Source organism: Octodon degus, unplaced genomic scaffold (genome assembly GCF_000260255.1).
Source record: "Octodon degus isolate 3935 unplaced genomic scaffold, OctDeg1.0 scaffold00061, whole genome shotgun sequence".
NCBI classification, from domain to species: domain Eukaryota; kingdom Metazoa; phylum Chordata; class Mammalia; order Rodentia; family Octodontidae; genus Octodon; species Octodon degus.
Genome location: NW_004524637.1, coordinates 5,200,082 through 5,216,086, shown reverse-complemented (window position 1 = coordinate 5,216,086; position 16,005 = coordinate 5,200,082).

Sequence of the window (16,005 nt, the reverse complement as noted above, 5' to 3'; positions counted from 1 at the left end):
CAAGGACCATATTGGCTTCATCCACCAGCTCCTAGCTAAAATTCCATGCACCATATCTAGACAAGAATTCTATCAAGAAGCTAAAAGAAGGAACTTAATAAACTTCTGTTTATGAACTTAATTTGTTCTACGACTCTGCCACATTAGTGTTCATGTAGGCAAGACGGCCACAGTCATGTTTGTCATCTGATACAAAGTTCAGGATCCCTGAGACCAAATTTTGCAATACATGCATTTGCAAACTGAATTTTTCCATGGTTTATGAACCTAGGGATTACAACTCATCATCTTATAGTTCTGTAGAGCTGACAAATGGTGTAGGATTCAAGGGGCTGAAATGCAAGTGTTACCCATGCTGTTCCTCTTCTGAACATCCTAGGGGGAACCTTTCTGGGTTTTTTTGCTACAGGTTTTTGCTATACAGTTCAGACTCATAGTGATCCTCCTGTCTCAGCCTCTCTAGTGCTAGGGTTACAGGTGTATGCCATCATGCCCAGTTTCAGTGGCCAGCACGGTGCCCCAGTGTTCTGGGGCCAGCTCAGGGCAAGGCACAGAATGAGGTACAGGGGATCAAACTCAGGACCATGCCCGTGCCAGGCAGGCACTTATGCCACCGAGCCTTTAGGGGAACCATCTTCCACTTTTCTCGTTTCCTGGGCTTCCTGGCACTCCTGTGCACACAGTCTACCTCTCTTGTTCAAGCACCAATGTGCTTCAGTCCTCATGGCTCCTCCTCTCTTCTACTCTGAATGGCCCTGGTGAATGAAGATCGAGCTTCCCTGAGTGACTCAGGATAATCGCCACACGTTCAAGCAAGTTATTGAAAACCTTACTTCTATCTGCAATCTCACTTTGCTTTTTCCAGGCAGCATAGCACATCTCAGGCTTCGAGGACATCTGACAGAGCTCATTCTACTCTCTACCTGGAAGCAGAGTAAACTGGAGATGTGCAGAGGCCAACGGATGCGATTCCAGACCACACTCATGAGCAAACTAAACAGAGGCATGTGTGCATGCATCATACGGTCTCCTCAGTGTAAGGAGCTGAAGAGTAAATAAGACCCAAAATGTATCACATATATTGGGAAAAGGACAAAGCTGCTCAAAAAGGAAAGACAAACTGACGTGAGGGAAAGGAGAGAAGAAGGAAGAAGCAAGCAAGCAGACAACAGCATAAGCAGCAACAACATATAAGTCCCCGTAGTTCATTGAAAAGAAACGTTTGTTCTAATATTGGGGAGGGGGTTTGTTTTTTTTTTTTTTTTTTCTGTGAAACCGGGGATTGAACTCAGGCCCTTGCATTTGCCAGACAAGCACTTATTCTACTGAGCTATTTCCCCAGCCCTAAGATTTATGCTAATAGTGTTTGAACAATTTAATTCTGATATCTTGTACTCTGAATAACTAATTTAAAGATAGCAATATACAATATTAACAAATGTTACCCTTCAGATTATCTTGTTTTGAGGGTCAGCCAAATAGCTCAGTAGACAAAAGTGCCTGCAAGCAGGCACAGGGGATAGGGATTCAATCCCCAGGTCTGTCATGATGGCCCCGTCCCTGGGACCTGTGGTGGCGCTCACCTCTAATCCCAGCTTTTGGGAGACTGTAGACAGGCGGATCACTATGAATCCAATCTAGTAGTGAGAACTTACACACCCTGTAGACCCTTCCCTAAAATCTGAGAGAGAGAGAGAGAGAGAGAGAGAGAGAGAGAGAGAGAGAGAGAGAGAGAAAAGAAAACCCCTATCTTGTTTTGAAATTTTGGATGTTTTCTCTTTAAAATAAAAGAAATTAAAACTTATTTTTTGTTTTCTAAGATTGTGTGAAACTATTCTTAGCAGACTCCTTGGCAACAGTGATTATTTCCTATTTAAATATTTGCTAATTTGAAAATAATAAAGAAGAGAACCTCCCTTGTCTTCCTTTAATTACCAAGGGACTGCAAAATCTTTGTGCTTGCTAATGTTTATAAACCTACTCATGATTTTACATGTTGCAAATGACACACTTGCAACTTTGTCTCATTTTTAGTCATTATTTGTAGTTTATACATGTTTCCAGTAAATTGGTTATATTGAGTTAAGATACAATTGCAGTGTTTGTTCATTTTGTCATGTTTTTATTCTCTTTGATGTAGTGAATACTTTGATTTATCTCTTTTAGTTTTTAAAAAGAATGCAAATAGTTAAAAAAATTAGAAACAATACAAAATTTCACTAAACAAAATGATAGGAATTCATTGGTGGTTGTTATATCGCATATTGTTGTCTTCACATTGGTTGTCAGATTACTAAATATAAGCATTCAAAAATTGGTCAAAAGTTAAAGAGAACATAATTTAAGCATTAATTGTTCCTTACAATAGACCAGTAGAAATCCGAAGTACAATAATCCAAGCTGTCACGTATAAAGAAAGGAGGGAAAAGTTATGTATTTTTCCCTTCCTTCTTTCTTTTCTCCTTTCGTTCATATCACTTGTTGCTACCCTTTGAACAATTTCTTTCCCTTTCATAGTATCTAATGTACCTTTGACATTTTATTTATTCTTTCCATTTTTTTACAGTTGGGAGACAATTAGATGTTTACACATGTGAGTCTGATTTATTTCACTTTTGAATATTGTCTCTAGCTGTGCACATCTGCCTGTGAAAGCCTTGAGTTTCTCTTTCTAGTTCATTGTATAAAAGTACCAAGTCTTTTTATTTATTTATTTGTTTTTATTTTATTGAAAAACAAGTGTCAATGAGACACTTTCCAAGCTGATTAATTAGGACATTTTCAATAATTAATACATTGCACATTGTTGTCTTCTCAGCAGTCACCCACAGCACAAGAAGCAGCCAGGACACCCCGTCCAAACACTCTTACTGCAAATCCTTCCTCTCACTGAACCAAGTGAAAGCAGCCATACATCTATCCTGACTATTCTGTATATACAAATACAAAATGGTCCTTCCTCTGTATCCCCCCTCTCCAGTTCAGTCCTGTCACAGATGGGTATTCTATTGGCATCTAAATATTATACATGCTTGAATTCATCAAAACAATCCAACACAGTCCAGTAGTCCAAAATAGTAGGGAGTTGTCTGCAGAAGTTATTGACTAGAGCCTTTTACAGCTCAGCATATTAATATGGCTTTACTTTATATATCTTGTTTTTATCTTGTTCTGCTGGATGCTTAAGACCAAGAAAAAGCAAGACCTATATAACAAGAAATGTAACTTTTGTGTCTGATAAGGTCAGTCAAGTAACCTCAGGATTTATCCTGTAGCCCTGTACCACACTTTGTAGATCCTTTGTCAGTGTCAGCTGTGTGGATGAGTCATGGCCATTGCTTGACCAATTTGCTCTCTGTGAAAGCCTGAGAGAATGTTTTCTCTCCAGGTGACTCTCTTTAGGCACACTCTACATCATCGATCACATTTCTCTGTGGCTCCATAATCTCCTTGATCAGAAAATTTGGGGCACAACTGAGTTACATGATGTTACAGTACAGGTTCTCCTATGTCCTCCATCCTCACTGACCTTGAAAGCCTAGGGCCAAAACATTGGCAGACCTTGCAGCCCTTCCTTTTCTCCAATTTTTGATCTGCAAACTTAGGTTGTTAACCCTCCAGAAGAGAGGCTTATTATTACCCTGCAACATATGCAGTTCAGTTTATCCTAACTATCTGTCTAAATATCGAACATCTTAGGCATAATGTTGAACAGGTATCTTCCATCAAGTATTGATGTATCAAAATTTAAGTCCTTACAGATTATGAAGGAAAAAAATTAAAAAATAGGAATAAACACATATTTTTACACAGAAACTTAGAAATCTAACCATATACAGCATTATAGCAGGACAGTCCTGTGACATTGTTTTTTCTTTTTCTTGTGTCTTTTTTTTTCATTTATTACCCATTTAAAAAAAAGAAAACCCTTTTACTTGTGAGACAGTATGGTATTAATTGGTATGTCATGACAAGAAGTACATATTTAGAAGACCAAAATGACTGGCATTCCAAGCATGACCCTACTATTACACATTGCTATCTTCAGTGCAGTTTCTTGGTTCACAGGTATCAGCATATATAGTTAGTCAGATTGAGAATCCTACCAATTAACTGCTAGTTTCGAAAACCTGCTGATGTTTCTCAGTATCATTCCCTTGCTCATCTTGTGCATACAGATATATGGCTTTGTCCCTGTCCTGTTTCCCAGCCTTTCTCCTTACCCTCTCATTGTTGTCCAGTCCTCAAGTTCTCGCTTTCCTTTTAGTTGTGTTATACATTTCTATTTGTATTTCTAGTCCATTCCTCAGGTGATGGACATTTGGGTTGTTTCCAAGATGTAGCTATGACAAATTGTGCTACTATAAACATGGGTGCACATACGTCACTTTGGATGCAATACTTCTGAGAAAATACCCAGAAGGGGAATAGTTGGGTTGAATGGGACCTGTACTCCTAGCTTTTTGAGGAATGTCACACTGATTTCAACAGCTCTTGTACCACCATCAGTGGAGAAGTTTCTTTTTTAAACTTTTATTTATCTATTATTTATTTGGTACAGGGTCTCATCACACAGCTCAGACACTCAGTGATTCTCCTGTCTCAGCCTTCCAGCACTGGGATTATGAGTGTGTACCCCCAAGCCCACTTCCAGGAGCATAGCCCATCCAGGGCTCTGGGCCAGCACAGCATGTGGTATCCGGGATCAAACCTGGGTCCTGGCACTTTCCAGGCAGGCACCTAGACCAAAGAGCTGTCTCTCTGTCCTGAGAAGGGTTCCTTCCCCCCCCATAACCCCTCCAGCATTTCAGGCATGTATTAAACCTTTGAGTTATGACACACGGTCTTTGTTAACCTGTGTAGCTCCGTCCTTTGCTTTCTGAATACATTTGTTCTTCTCAGCGTAAGTATTACAGCAATACCATGCAGTATTTTATATTACATGTGCTTTCATTCAGAACTTTATTGTTCTGTAACATTTCACATGTGCAAGAAACCTATTCAGGATGCTACGAGCACGTACCAGCGATTGCAGTCTGGTTGGGTCCATGGATAGCTGCAGGGGTGTGGTCCCACGGCTGCAGTTCAGCTACCCCTGAGGTTCTGTTGTCATTTTAAGGCTCTGTTGTCCATTAGCAGACTGGTTTCCAACAACAGACACATGCATCCGGTTCAGTGCTGTACTCTTGGGCTGCAGGAATTCACTTTGCTAAGGTTCCTGGTAGTCCAGTCTGTCTAGAATTACCTTCTACTGGGCAGTCCTTACAACGTGTGGCTGAACGTGCATGCACAAATGCCTTAGCTCTTCCAACTTTGGCTCAGATTCTTCTGAAGCTTGTGTTTCCCACAGTGATACAGAGGTTTCCTGAAAATCACTAAGCTTTTGGGGTGCCAACCCTAAGGTCACGAAGACATTCTCTTACATTTTTGCTTTCTAGTATCATTGTTATCAAATGTAAAACTTCAATGCATTTAAGACTTACTTGAGCATATCATGCGATGGAAAAACCCAGTACTACCTGTCTTCAGATCATGAACTGTATTTTCCACCACCTTTATCTACACAGTCAATATTCTTGCACTGATTCACGAGGGTATTCTAGTCTTTGGCCTTCTAACTTTTCAGAGAGCTCTACTTTTCTGTGGGCTTGTTCAGTCAGCTCTGCTTCAGTCACTCTTACTTTGTGATGTTTAGAAGTACAACTACCTGCACCTGCATATTAGCTCCTTATTTCCAAAACTACCACAGCTATTCACAGACATACACTTTGAATCTTTTTGTCAAAATTCTCAAAAAATAATTCTTCTGGGAAATTGATCAAATTACATTACATTTATGGAACAATTGCCAGAGAACTGGCTCTGTCCCCATTACACTTACCATATCTTTTCTCTACTCTGGGCAGATAGATATGGTTTGGAAAATGATTTAAGAAAATATTACAGTAAACGACACATCACCATTAATATACCACAAAATACTTTTCCCTCTTCCAACAAACTTATTCCATCTGAACGCACTTATACAGGAAGTTATCTCCACTGAATGTCTTTAGTGGTGCTGCTGTGGCTGCCTCTAAGTTCTGAATGTAGCAAGAATGTTCATCTTTTATCATTACTTTGACTTTGGGGAAGAGGCAGAAGTTTCACTCTGCCAGATCTAGTGAGTAAGGTGGATTTTGATATCTTTAATTAATAGACATTACCATATACATTTTGAAACATTCCAGGAGGGAACACAGCTAGCAGCATGAACACCTGCCTGACAGGTGCAAGGTCCTGAGTTCAATCCCTGGTAACACACACACACACACACACACACACACACACACACAAATAAAAGCCACAATTCCAGATTCAGGTAAACATGAAAAGAGTCTCAAGGAAGATGACTTCTAGAACTGCTTCAGTGAGTGAGAAAGATGTTAGCAAAGTGTGCTCAAAGCAAGAGGTATTTTGAGGGAGTTTAATGACAATGTGTTACCTACTGTGATCATTTGTTCATTTCTAATTTAAAGTCATTTTGTGTTTCGATCATACCTTGTTTCGACATTAAAGTGTCAATTAACTTCTTTTCTAGCTCTTCTGTGAGACTTTCCTATGTAACTTGCCTCAGAGTCTCTTTTTCTAGTGTTTTTTGACATATATTTAGCAGAAAGAACTTGTTAAAATGAGATTATTTGGAAAAATTGTGCTACTCTATTGCACTAGACAGTGGATTGTTAGTAAGGCTCAGTAAGAATGATGGTCGATTGTGATGTATTAATAAGAAATATCATAATATATGAAGTCAAGTTTTTATATGAAATAAGTATTTGTGTATTAACTAAAAAAGACTTTATACAAAGAAGATTCTCGGTGACTGCAGAGTATAATATGTGGTGCAATTCTAAATATGACTTCTTTGTTCAGAATGTTGTAGATTAAAATGATTTATTTAGTGATTTAATCAGACGGCTCTATCACAACATAAAAGTGTCCATCTCGCGGTCCAGTCACATCAACGCAGTCGTTCTTCTGGTTGAGGCAGCTGAGGCTTTGCACAAGGCACATTGTTTGCACCCAGTTTTGATCCAGCAGAAGCTTCATAAATTTTGCACACTGCAAACATTTTCTGCACAAAACTTCGCTAATCATTACTGAGCTAGGAAAGACCCAGCACTTGCCACCCGGCTGCTTTTGTGAAAATCTGCATGTGCAACGTGTTCTCCTTTCTTTCTCCTAGTGTGTGTTATTTAATGATTTTAATTGCACTGCAGGAGAGGGCTGTATAGATTGGGTCAGGAACATAAGATTAAGGATATCTCTGAGGACAAAATCTCCAGGCAGCTCATTAATTTCTACCTACATAGCTCTTGTTAAAGTGCCAATTTCAATCATAGACCGGTGCAAGTCCTAATTGAAAGTTCAGAGCAGTAACAGAGTTATCAAGTGGACCATTCATACAGCCATATCCTGGCAGCAAAGCTCATTCTAACCAGCCCAAAAACCATTTTCCCTTCCATTTCCAACTACTGAGTCCCAGATGATGCAACTATAAGAATCCCATTGGGTCACCTTTGGCTGTGGTACACAGGTTACTGCAACACACAAGAAAAAAATTAAAGTTCAGAGCACTCAGAACACAAAATTACAGATAGCTCTGGGCCTTTCATTACCTGCAGACATACAGGTGCCTGAGTGTAACTGAAAGTCCTAATTACAGGAGGGCTGGCCAAATGGCTCAGCAGATTACAGTGCTTGCAAGCAGGGGCAGGGGCCGGGGGTTCAATCCCTGGGCCTGCTGTGCTGAGCCCCACACCCAGGGTGCACTGTAGACCCTTCCCTAAAATACAGAAAAAGAAAAAGAAGAAAGAAAAAGAAGCTCTTAATTACAAACTGTACACCAAGGCTGGCTTCCCGAGTCCTCTTCATCTTGTACTTCAATCCAGAGGGAGAGGCCACTTTCATGGTTAGCAAATGTATCCTAGATGCTGTTCCTATAAACTCCCACCACTATGATTGCTCTAGTAGCTACAAGTTCCTTACATATAAAAGGAACATTCTTTTACATTTCCTGTTGCTGTAATAAAACACAGGCATTGTTTCAACACTGAACTGCACCAGTGCAATGCCATCCTCAGTAAAGCGCTCCTTCCTCTCCCCTAGCTCCCTCCTTCCCAACTACCCCAGCTTGCTCTTGTTCCACAGACCTGCTTTGCTTTCCTGTCTCAGATGCTTTGTTGAGACTACTCCCTCCACATCCTGTGATCTTGTCCCAGGTCACCGCACGGCACTTCCTCACTTCCTCTTTAGGTTGAGTGTCTCCTAGAATCCATCGCTACTAGAACAGCACCGTCACTTTCTTGACATGGTTCATCTTGCTGTCTGCAATCTGCACCCTAAAATTTCAGCCACAAGGAGCAAGTGTTCTGTTGCGCTGCTTTCTGTTCCCACTTCTACCTTCCATAAATATTCATTGACAAGCGCTGCAAGTGTGTGAGAGGCAGAGCCATCTAAGCATCCACATATCTCACTCTGGGAATACTGGAGCTTCCATCATGGAACAGGAAACAGACATAAGCTGAGTGCTTGGAATGCTAGGTACTCTAGGCGCTGGGAATACAGTGGTGCAAACAGACACCATCTTTCATCTTCATAGTTTATGTCCTGGTTCACTTTTTGTTCATTTTAAGATTGTATGAAAATCTATGTTAATCTCAGAATCCCAGTGAGGAAGAAAACATTCTTCCCACTAAGAAGCTATCTCTGAGCGGCAGGGCTAAATGATTAGATTAAATGACTAGACGCGCCGGTTGTGGAAGCCCAGTTGGACATGCCGCAACGCCGCAGCTTCAGGCTCATCACACCCCCCCATAAAGCTCATCCAGGAGGCGCAGATGCGGAACAGGTATTGGGCAGCGTGTATGTGGAGAGGAGTAACCGCCCAGGGTGAAGCCCAGACTCATAGTAGTGCTTATGGAATTACAGAAGTGTAGACCAGCCGTGCTGAACAAAAATTAACAATATGCACGTCATTTTAAAGAGAGAGAGATGGCTCTAAGTCAACTTTTGGATGTGTTTTAAAAATTTTAAACGTCCAAATCAATGCTTTGATTTTATTTAAATAATCTAAAAAACATGACCTTGGCAATTAAGTCTGAATCACACAGAGCAGTGCAGTGGCAAATGTTATCACTATTAGAATTACATGGCTGTGCTATTTTATTTCTCTTGGAGATTTCCATTTCCAAATTGGAGAAGCACAGCTCTGTAAATCCCGTGTATTCAGGCCCTCCCAGGGGGAGGTTCTGTTTGTTCCATGACTCACATAGTTTAGCCATTGGCCCCAGAGCCCATTTCTGTCTGTACCAGTCACGTCAACCCTTTCCCAACTAAAAGTCGAAGTCAGTGCTGTGAAATGAGGCTCATCCTTGGCACAGGTTCTACACAGAAGAATTTCAAGGTCTCAACAGCCTTTCCTGGGCTTTGTGTCAGCGAGTTCACAGGGCCAATGAACCCCCGTGCGTTCTGTCTTTACAGCATGCTGAGGCCTGTGTCTCCTTCACTCCAGAACGTCGCACGGCCTCCCTTCCCGCAGTGCCCACTGGCAGGAAGATCTCCCTCTTTCCTGCTCTTCCACATCCTGAGCAGTTTCCAGCATGCACTCGAGGCTCCACAGGAGCAAGTGAGATGCAAAGGAGGGAATTCATGCCCCGGGGACAAAAGGCTGAAACGTTTTCTTGGAATTCAAAAAAATATGCTACTGGGCAGGCCAAATAGCTCAGCGGATTAAAACACCTGCTTAGGCAGATGCAGCAGTGACCGGGTTCTATCTCCGGCCTGCCCAGCCGGTCCCCCTCTGCCCCAGGGTGTGCTGAGACAGCGATTGAGACTGGGTGTGGTGGCGTGCACCTGTAATCCCAGCTTGTGGGAGGCTGTAAACAGGAGGATCACTCCAAGACCAATCTTAGCAGCGAGACACTGAACTCCCTGCAGACCCTTCCCTAAAAACAGGAAATAAATAAATAAGTTTGTATCAGTTTATATTTATAAATAATATAAGGAAATAAAACAATATAAGGTAACATTATGGAAGCTATTGCTAGAAAATTACCCATGCAAAATAAATTGCTGGGATTGGATTACTAGAAGGTAAGTGGATGTTTCCTTTCTAAGGGAGTTTTGACTTTCCCTTGGACCAGTTTGCTGTTCTCTCTACCTTTAACTCTTCATGTGGCAGAAGCACTGAAGCGATCTGTTCATGGGGTCTCAGCTGAGAAATTTCTCCATCTAAACCCAAAGCCAGTAGTGTCATAAGAAATTTAGCACCTACAGACTTTGAATTAATAGAGAGGCTAGTTTAAGTTTTGTCAGTTGATGTTTTTTCCACAAAAAAATACTTATCTTCACATTTTTAAGGCTTTTTAACCATTGATTTGCCACACTGTTCTTAGAGTAGGTCAGTGACTTTTTCCATAGCAAAAGAAAAATTTTCCAGAGTTGCTTAAAAATACAGCAAAAGCCGTAAGTGTCTAACTCTGAGAATCTTAGGAAGGACTTTCTGAACTTCATTCTCAGAACTCTTTCCTCTTCTCATCTTTCGTGCCTAAAGCTACCACTCAGGGCACTCATTTCTGAAGTACACATTCCAGAGGAATTTTGAGGATTGCATGACTCTGCAAAAAAATCGGCTCCTTGTCTGCATGGAACCTACGTTCCTTCCCAGTTGATGGAATTGCCTCGGTTCTACCCTTCAGCCATGGAGTGGTCCTCCTGTGGGCATGTGACTGTTTTTAGTTCCCAGCTCTGCACCTTGCATCCTGAAAGGAAGGTGCACCCTGGGAAATCACTTCTCCACAGACAAGACATCAAAGCAAGGACCAGGAAAGCATTATGTGACGCACAGTCTGAAAGTACTGGAAGCCAAATGACTTTGACCAGCAGAGGATAATAAAATTTGCAAGCTTCTAGTTGGGAAGTGGTTTGTTTTGCCTTTTCATTTATGGCTGCAGTTATGAGTGCATTATTATAAACAGAAGGGAATTATCTTCAGGCATGACAGCTTCTGTGGAGGACTGAGCCCTACTCGACCTCAGCAAGAAGAGGCAGTGGTGATAGGGCACTAACAGCATAGTGGTGACAGGCCCATGCTCGTTACCTAAAAGGACAAAATTAAATAAGTTGCTCAGGTGGTTTCAAAACCAAAAAAAACAAAAGTTAAACTGTTCCTGGCACTTGGGAGAATTCAAGACAAAATAAAACCATCAGATGTAGCAGATATCGCCATCCAAGGATCAAGTAACTCTGAATGATACTCAGGGGTGAGTGTTGCGATGTTTGAAATAAACATTGTAGAGCTACTCTTTAAATAAATAACAAGACAGTTCCTGACCTTTGGTGTGCTGCCACAAACTGATCATGTAGACAAGCTGATGATGACACCATTTGTCATCTCTACCTAAGAACTTGCCCTGGAGAATTAGCCATTGTAGGTATTTAAATGTCCACCTCTGTTTTCTGAGCTAAGGTTGAGTTCAATTATTCTGCCGACCTCACACTGACACACTTAAAAGAGTCAGGAGGCAACCTACTCAGAAAATCATTTGAGAGCCGAGGAGCTAGCTCAGCTCTCTCAACTCCTGCCTGGCAAGCCCAAGCTCTCTCAACTCCAGAGTTGGATCCCCATGCCACATGTCTCACTGGCCCCAGAGCCCCTGGCACGCCATGCAGGCCCTGAAACTAGACATGATGGTGCACACCTGTAGTCGCAGAGCTGAGGAGGCTGAGATGGGAGGCTCACTGTGAGTCTGAGCTGCACAGCTGGACTGTATAGCAATAAATAAATGAAAATTTAAAACAAGAAAGTCATGTGATGTTTAAATCATCAGACTAATGTAGTATGCATTCTTTTTTATTTTTTAAAGAGAATAAAAAAATAGTAAAAAGAAAAGGAACACTAGAAACAATACAGAAATTCACCAAGCAAAACGATAATTAGAAGTGCTTTTTATATTTCATATTGTTGTCTTAAAATTAATTTTTAAGATTAGCAGATATAAGCATGAAAAATTGGTCAAAAATTTAAAAAAAATTAAAAAGGAGAGAAAAGAATTAAGCACTAACTATCCCTTCCAATAGACCAGCAGAAACCAGGAGTACAATTATCCAATCTATCATATATATATTTTTTCCTTTCTTTTTTTTTCTTTCTCTTTCTCTTCCTTTCTTCTCTCTCTTTCTCTCTTTCCTTCTTTCTTTTCTCTCTCTCTGTCTCTGTCTCTCTGTTTCTGTCTCTCTGTGTCCCTCTTTCTGTTTCTGTCTCTCTGTCTCTCTGTTTCTGTCTCTCTCTCTGTCTCACTCTCTGTTTCTGTCTCTCTCTCTCTCTGTCTCTGTCTATCTCTGTCTCTCTCTCTCTGTCTCTCTCTCTCTCATTCTCTGTTTCTGTCTCTGTCTCTGTCTCTGTCTCTGTCTGTCTCTGTCTCTCTGTCTCTCTCTGTCTATGTCTCTCTCTGTCTATGTCTCTCTCTCAATCTCTCCCTTTCCTTCTTTCTCTCTCCTTTCTTTCTTTTCTCCTCTCACTCCTTCCCTAATAGTTTCCCTTTCACAGTGAGTGTGTCTCTTTGGGGGTCCGCTTTCCTTCACTCAGCCTGTTGGGGTGGTTTACCCACACTTCTACACACCTAAATAGTTTGCAATCTTTTGTGGAAAATACTCCATTCTTCTACCTTAAAACAAAGATGTGTTGTGTCTGTAGTGGGGCTGGGGAGCTCCAGGCGTGCACCACTGCCACGCCAGGGGAAGAGGCTCAGAGCGCTTCCTGGGTGGCGGATACCCAGGGTCTTGACTTGAGTGTGCACTACGCAAGCATGTGCGTTTGCTGTAATGCACTGAACTGTACTTCAGCTCTGCAAGTTTCATTGTATGTCAATTATAGCTGACTAAAATGCTCTTTAAAATAAAATTATTTGAGTGAAAGTAATGAGGAATCGAAGCAGCTGTGACTGCCAGGTCTCTCTGCGTGCTCCTACGGCACACATCTGCACATCCAAGACTTGACTTCCTCCTCTACAGAAGACTGCAGCTGAGGAATTACCCACCACTGACAGCGCGTCACAAAGCATTCCATCCCTGTTGTCACAGTCCTCTCAGAAGATTTGGCATTACTTCTTCCTGATGAAGAAAATAGAAGAATTCTGCACTTTTTGTCCATGATCCACAGCTGTCTTATTGTACGGAAGGACGCAGTCGAGGTCTCTAGGCTCAAGGTGAGCCTTTATAAGCAATTACCAGTTCTAACAAGCCTACAAATGGCAAGAATATCCCAAGCTTGTAAAATTCTGCTCACGCAGAAGGAGGATGTATGGTTTAATGACCAGACATACACACAGCTGCCCTGGGACTTAGTTCCCACTTCTCTTGCTAGGAAAAATACTTTCTTGGACAGTATTATTGGGCCTTCAACAACAACAACATAAAAAATCATAGCACTTTTCTAAATAAAGAGGGGCTTAAAGAGAGACAGAACTCCTTGGTAAAAGCATGGCATTTGAAAATGAGATTGGTATTTCCTTAGCACAAAAACAAACATGTTTTTCCTTCCCATTTTGTTTAAGGTCTCTCCTGACTCTCCTTCAAGAATACCTGTAGCAGACAGGATCACCTGGCACTATATTAAATTTAAGTTGGGGAAAGTAAAACTCTAATAATGTTCCATACTTAATATTTATCAAACCATGTGATTTTTATAAAGAAGACATAATTTTACTCCAAAAATATAACACACTCAGCCAAAGAACTGTATTTCCAAGACACCATTGTAGCTAAGCTTAGATGCATAACTATCATTTGGTTAAGGACATACAAAGTGCTAGCAAATGAGATTGAGGAAAATTCCTCAGTAGAAAAACAACACACCTGATATGCACTCTTTTCTTGGTGTTATTCCTCCACTATCCCTAATTCTTGATTTAAATTCAAATGTGGTAATAGTATTTTCTTTTGTTTTTGCTTTTTTTTTTTTTTTTTTTTTAATCTTTTTTTTTTTTTTTTTTTTTAAGGAACAAAGTGTTTGTTTAGCTCATAGTTTGTGAAGGTTTCAGTCCACACTCAGCCGGCCCCAAGGCAGGGTGGCCCAAGGCAGAGGGCAGCTGTTTATGGCAGCAGAAGACAGTGAAAGCAACAAGAGCACAAGGAGAGGAGCCTGTGATGATAGCAATTCTATAGGCAGCCGTTGTGCGCAGGGGATCATGCTGGGGAGGAGGACATTTACGACTTAAGCTGTACAAACTAGTTCTGTTGAAGAAGTCTGAATCTCCTGGGCTATGCCTGGAGCTGCTGTAAAGGATGTCATGTGCTTTGAGACAAAAACAGCCCTCCACAGGCTTCTCAAGCCACTGCTATTTGTGTTAGGTCTCATGTGTAACCCTAGGTAATAGTCCTGATATTAGACATGAACAGACTCAAAATCATCCAACTTCACCCTCACTAATATATTTCAAAATGTGACCAGTGAATAAGTGTGTCTTAGCTAGAACAACATTTATTGTGAAAGGAATGAAGCTGTAGATGACACTGCAGTGCAGGGAGGTAACAGAACACACAGTAGAAGTAACTTTATAGCTTCTAGACTTTCATATACAAAAAAGAAGTGTAAAGTAACAGTTGGAAACTCTAAATAAATACATGACTGTTAAATATTCCCTTCAATTTTTATCATATATATTTTCACAATAATCAATGTTATTTTGATTAGATATAGAATAGTTATATATAAACTCTAATATACACTTTGTAAATTATTTAAATTTCCTTTGGTCCCTGTAACTCCACTGTGAGTATATGCACATGGCAGAAAATATGCAAATTTCTTCCTAAACTGTGTATTTGTTTTCAAATGAGTGGGTACCAGTGATGTAAGAAAGTACAGTGAAGCACTCAAAGTGACTTTTCCAATTTAATGCCTTGGTTATACTGATGAGAAACTGAAGATGAGCCCATCTAACACAGTCCTGAATCTTCACAATGCTCCACAGAAATCATATGGAATGGTTTATCCTTAAGCTGAAGTGATATTCCTCGTAGCTAATATACACATTCTATCATTGTGTTTTCACTGTAGCTGAGATAACTTTTAAATATTTGTTCCCCTCAAATACTGCTTGAAACTGCATGATACTATTTATGTATAAAAGAACAGAAGTTCTTGATACCGTCGTTCAATTTACCATATTTTTAAGAGAATTCTGATCTTTAGGACGCAACCAGTGTTTCTTTGCAAATTCATTATTTAATTTAGTTAACCAGAATCCACTGCCACTTCATGTTCAGCTTGATGCATCTATCTGTTGAATCCTCCTCAAGTTGACTGGTGTTGCTCTGCTGTTTTCGTATAACTCTACTCTGATCTAATACAGACCTCTCAGGTCTAGTCTTTTGCGTTTTCTGTCACTGACCTGTTAGTAGCTAATTCTCCAAGATGTATCAATCTTTCACAACGTATACCATATTATGGCTTAGCAGGCTGTCCAAATAGCTCAGCGGATTAAAACTCCTGCTTATGCAGACACAGGGGCCAGGCTGAGTCTGCGATGGAGACTGGGTGTGGTGGGTGCACCTATAGTCCCTGCACTTGGGGGGCTGTGAACGGGAGGATTACTAGGAGTCCGATTTACAGACCCCGTAGACCCTGCCCTAAAATACAAAACAAAAAAAAAATTATGGCTTAGACAAAAAAATCGCTTAAAAGTCTCGTGTGCTCCCAGGTGGGGACTTGAGAACGTGACCGGATCATGGAGGCGATGTGACTGGCTGGCTGTAGGAGGCAGGACGTGGGTGGAAGCGCGGCTTCTGGGCTGACCGGCAGGACTGTCGCGCTTGCTGGCTCTCTGTTCTCCCTGCTTCCGGCCCACTGTGACCTCAGCAGCGTTTCTCTGCTGTTCCTCTGTCACCTGTTCTCTAAAGTTTTGTTGAAAGGCCAGGGAGATGGCTCAGTGGAATAAGAACTTCCCTGGAAGCGCAAGAGCC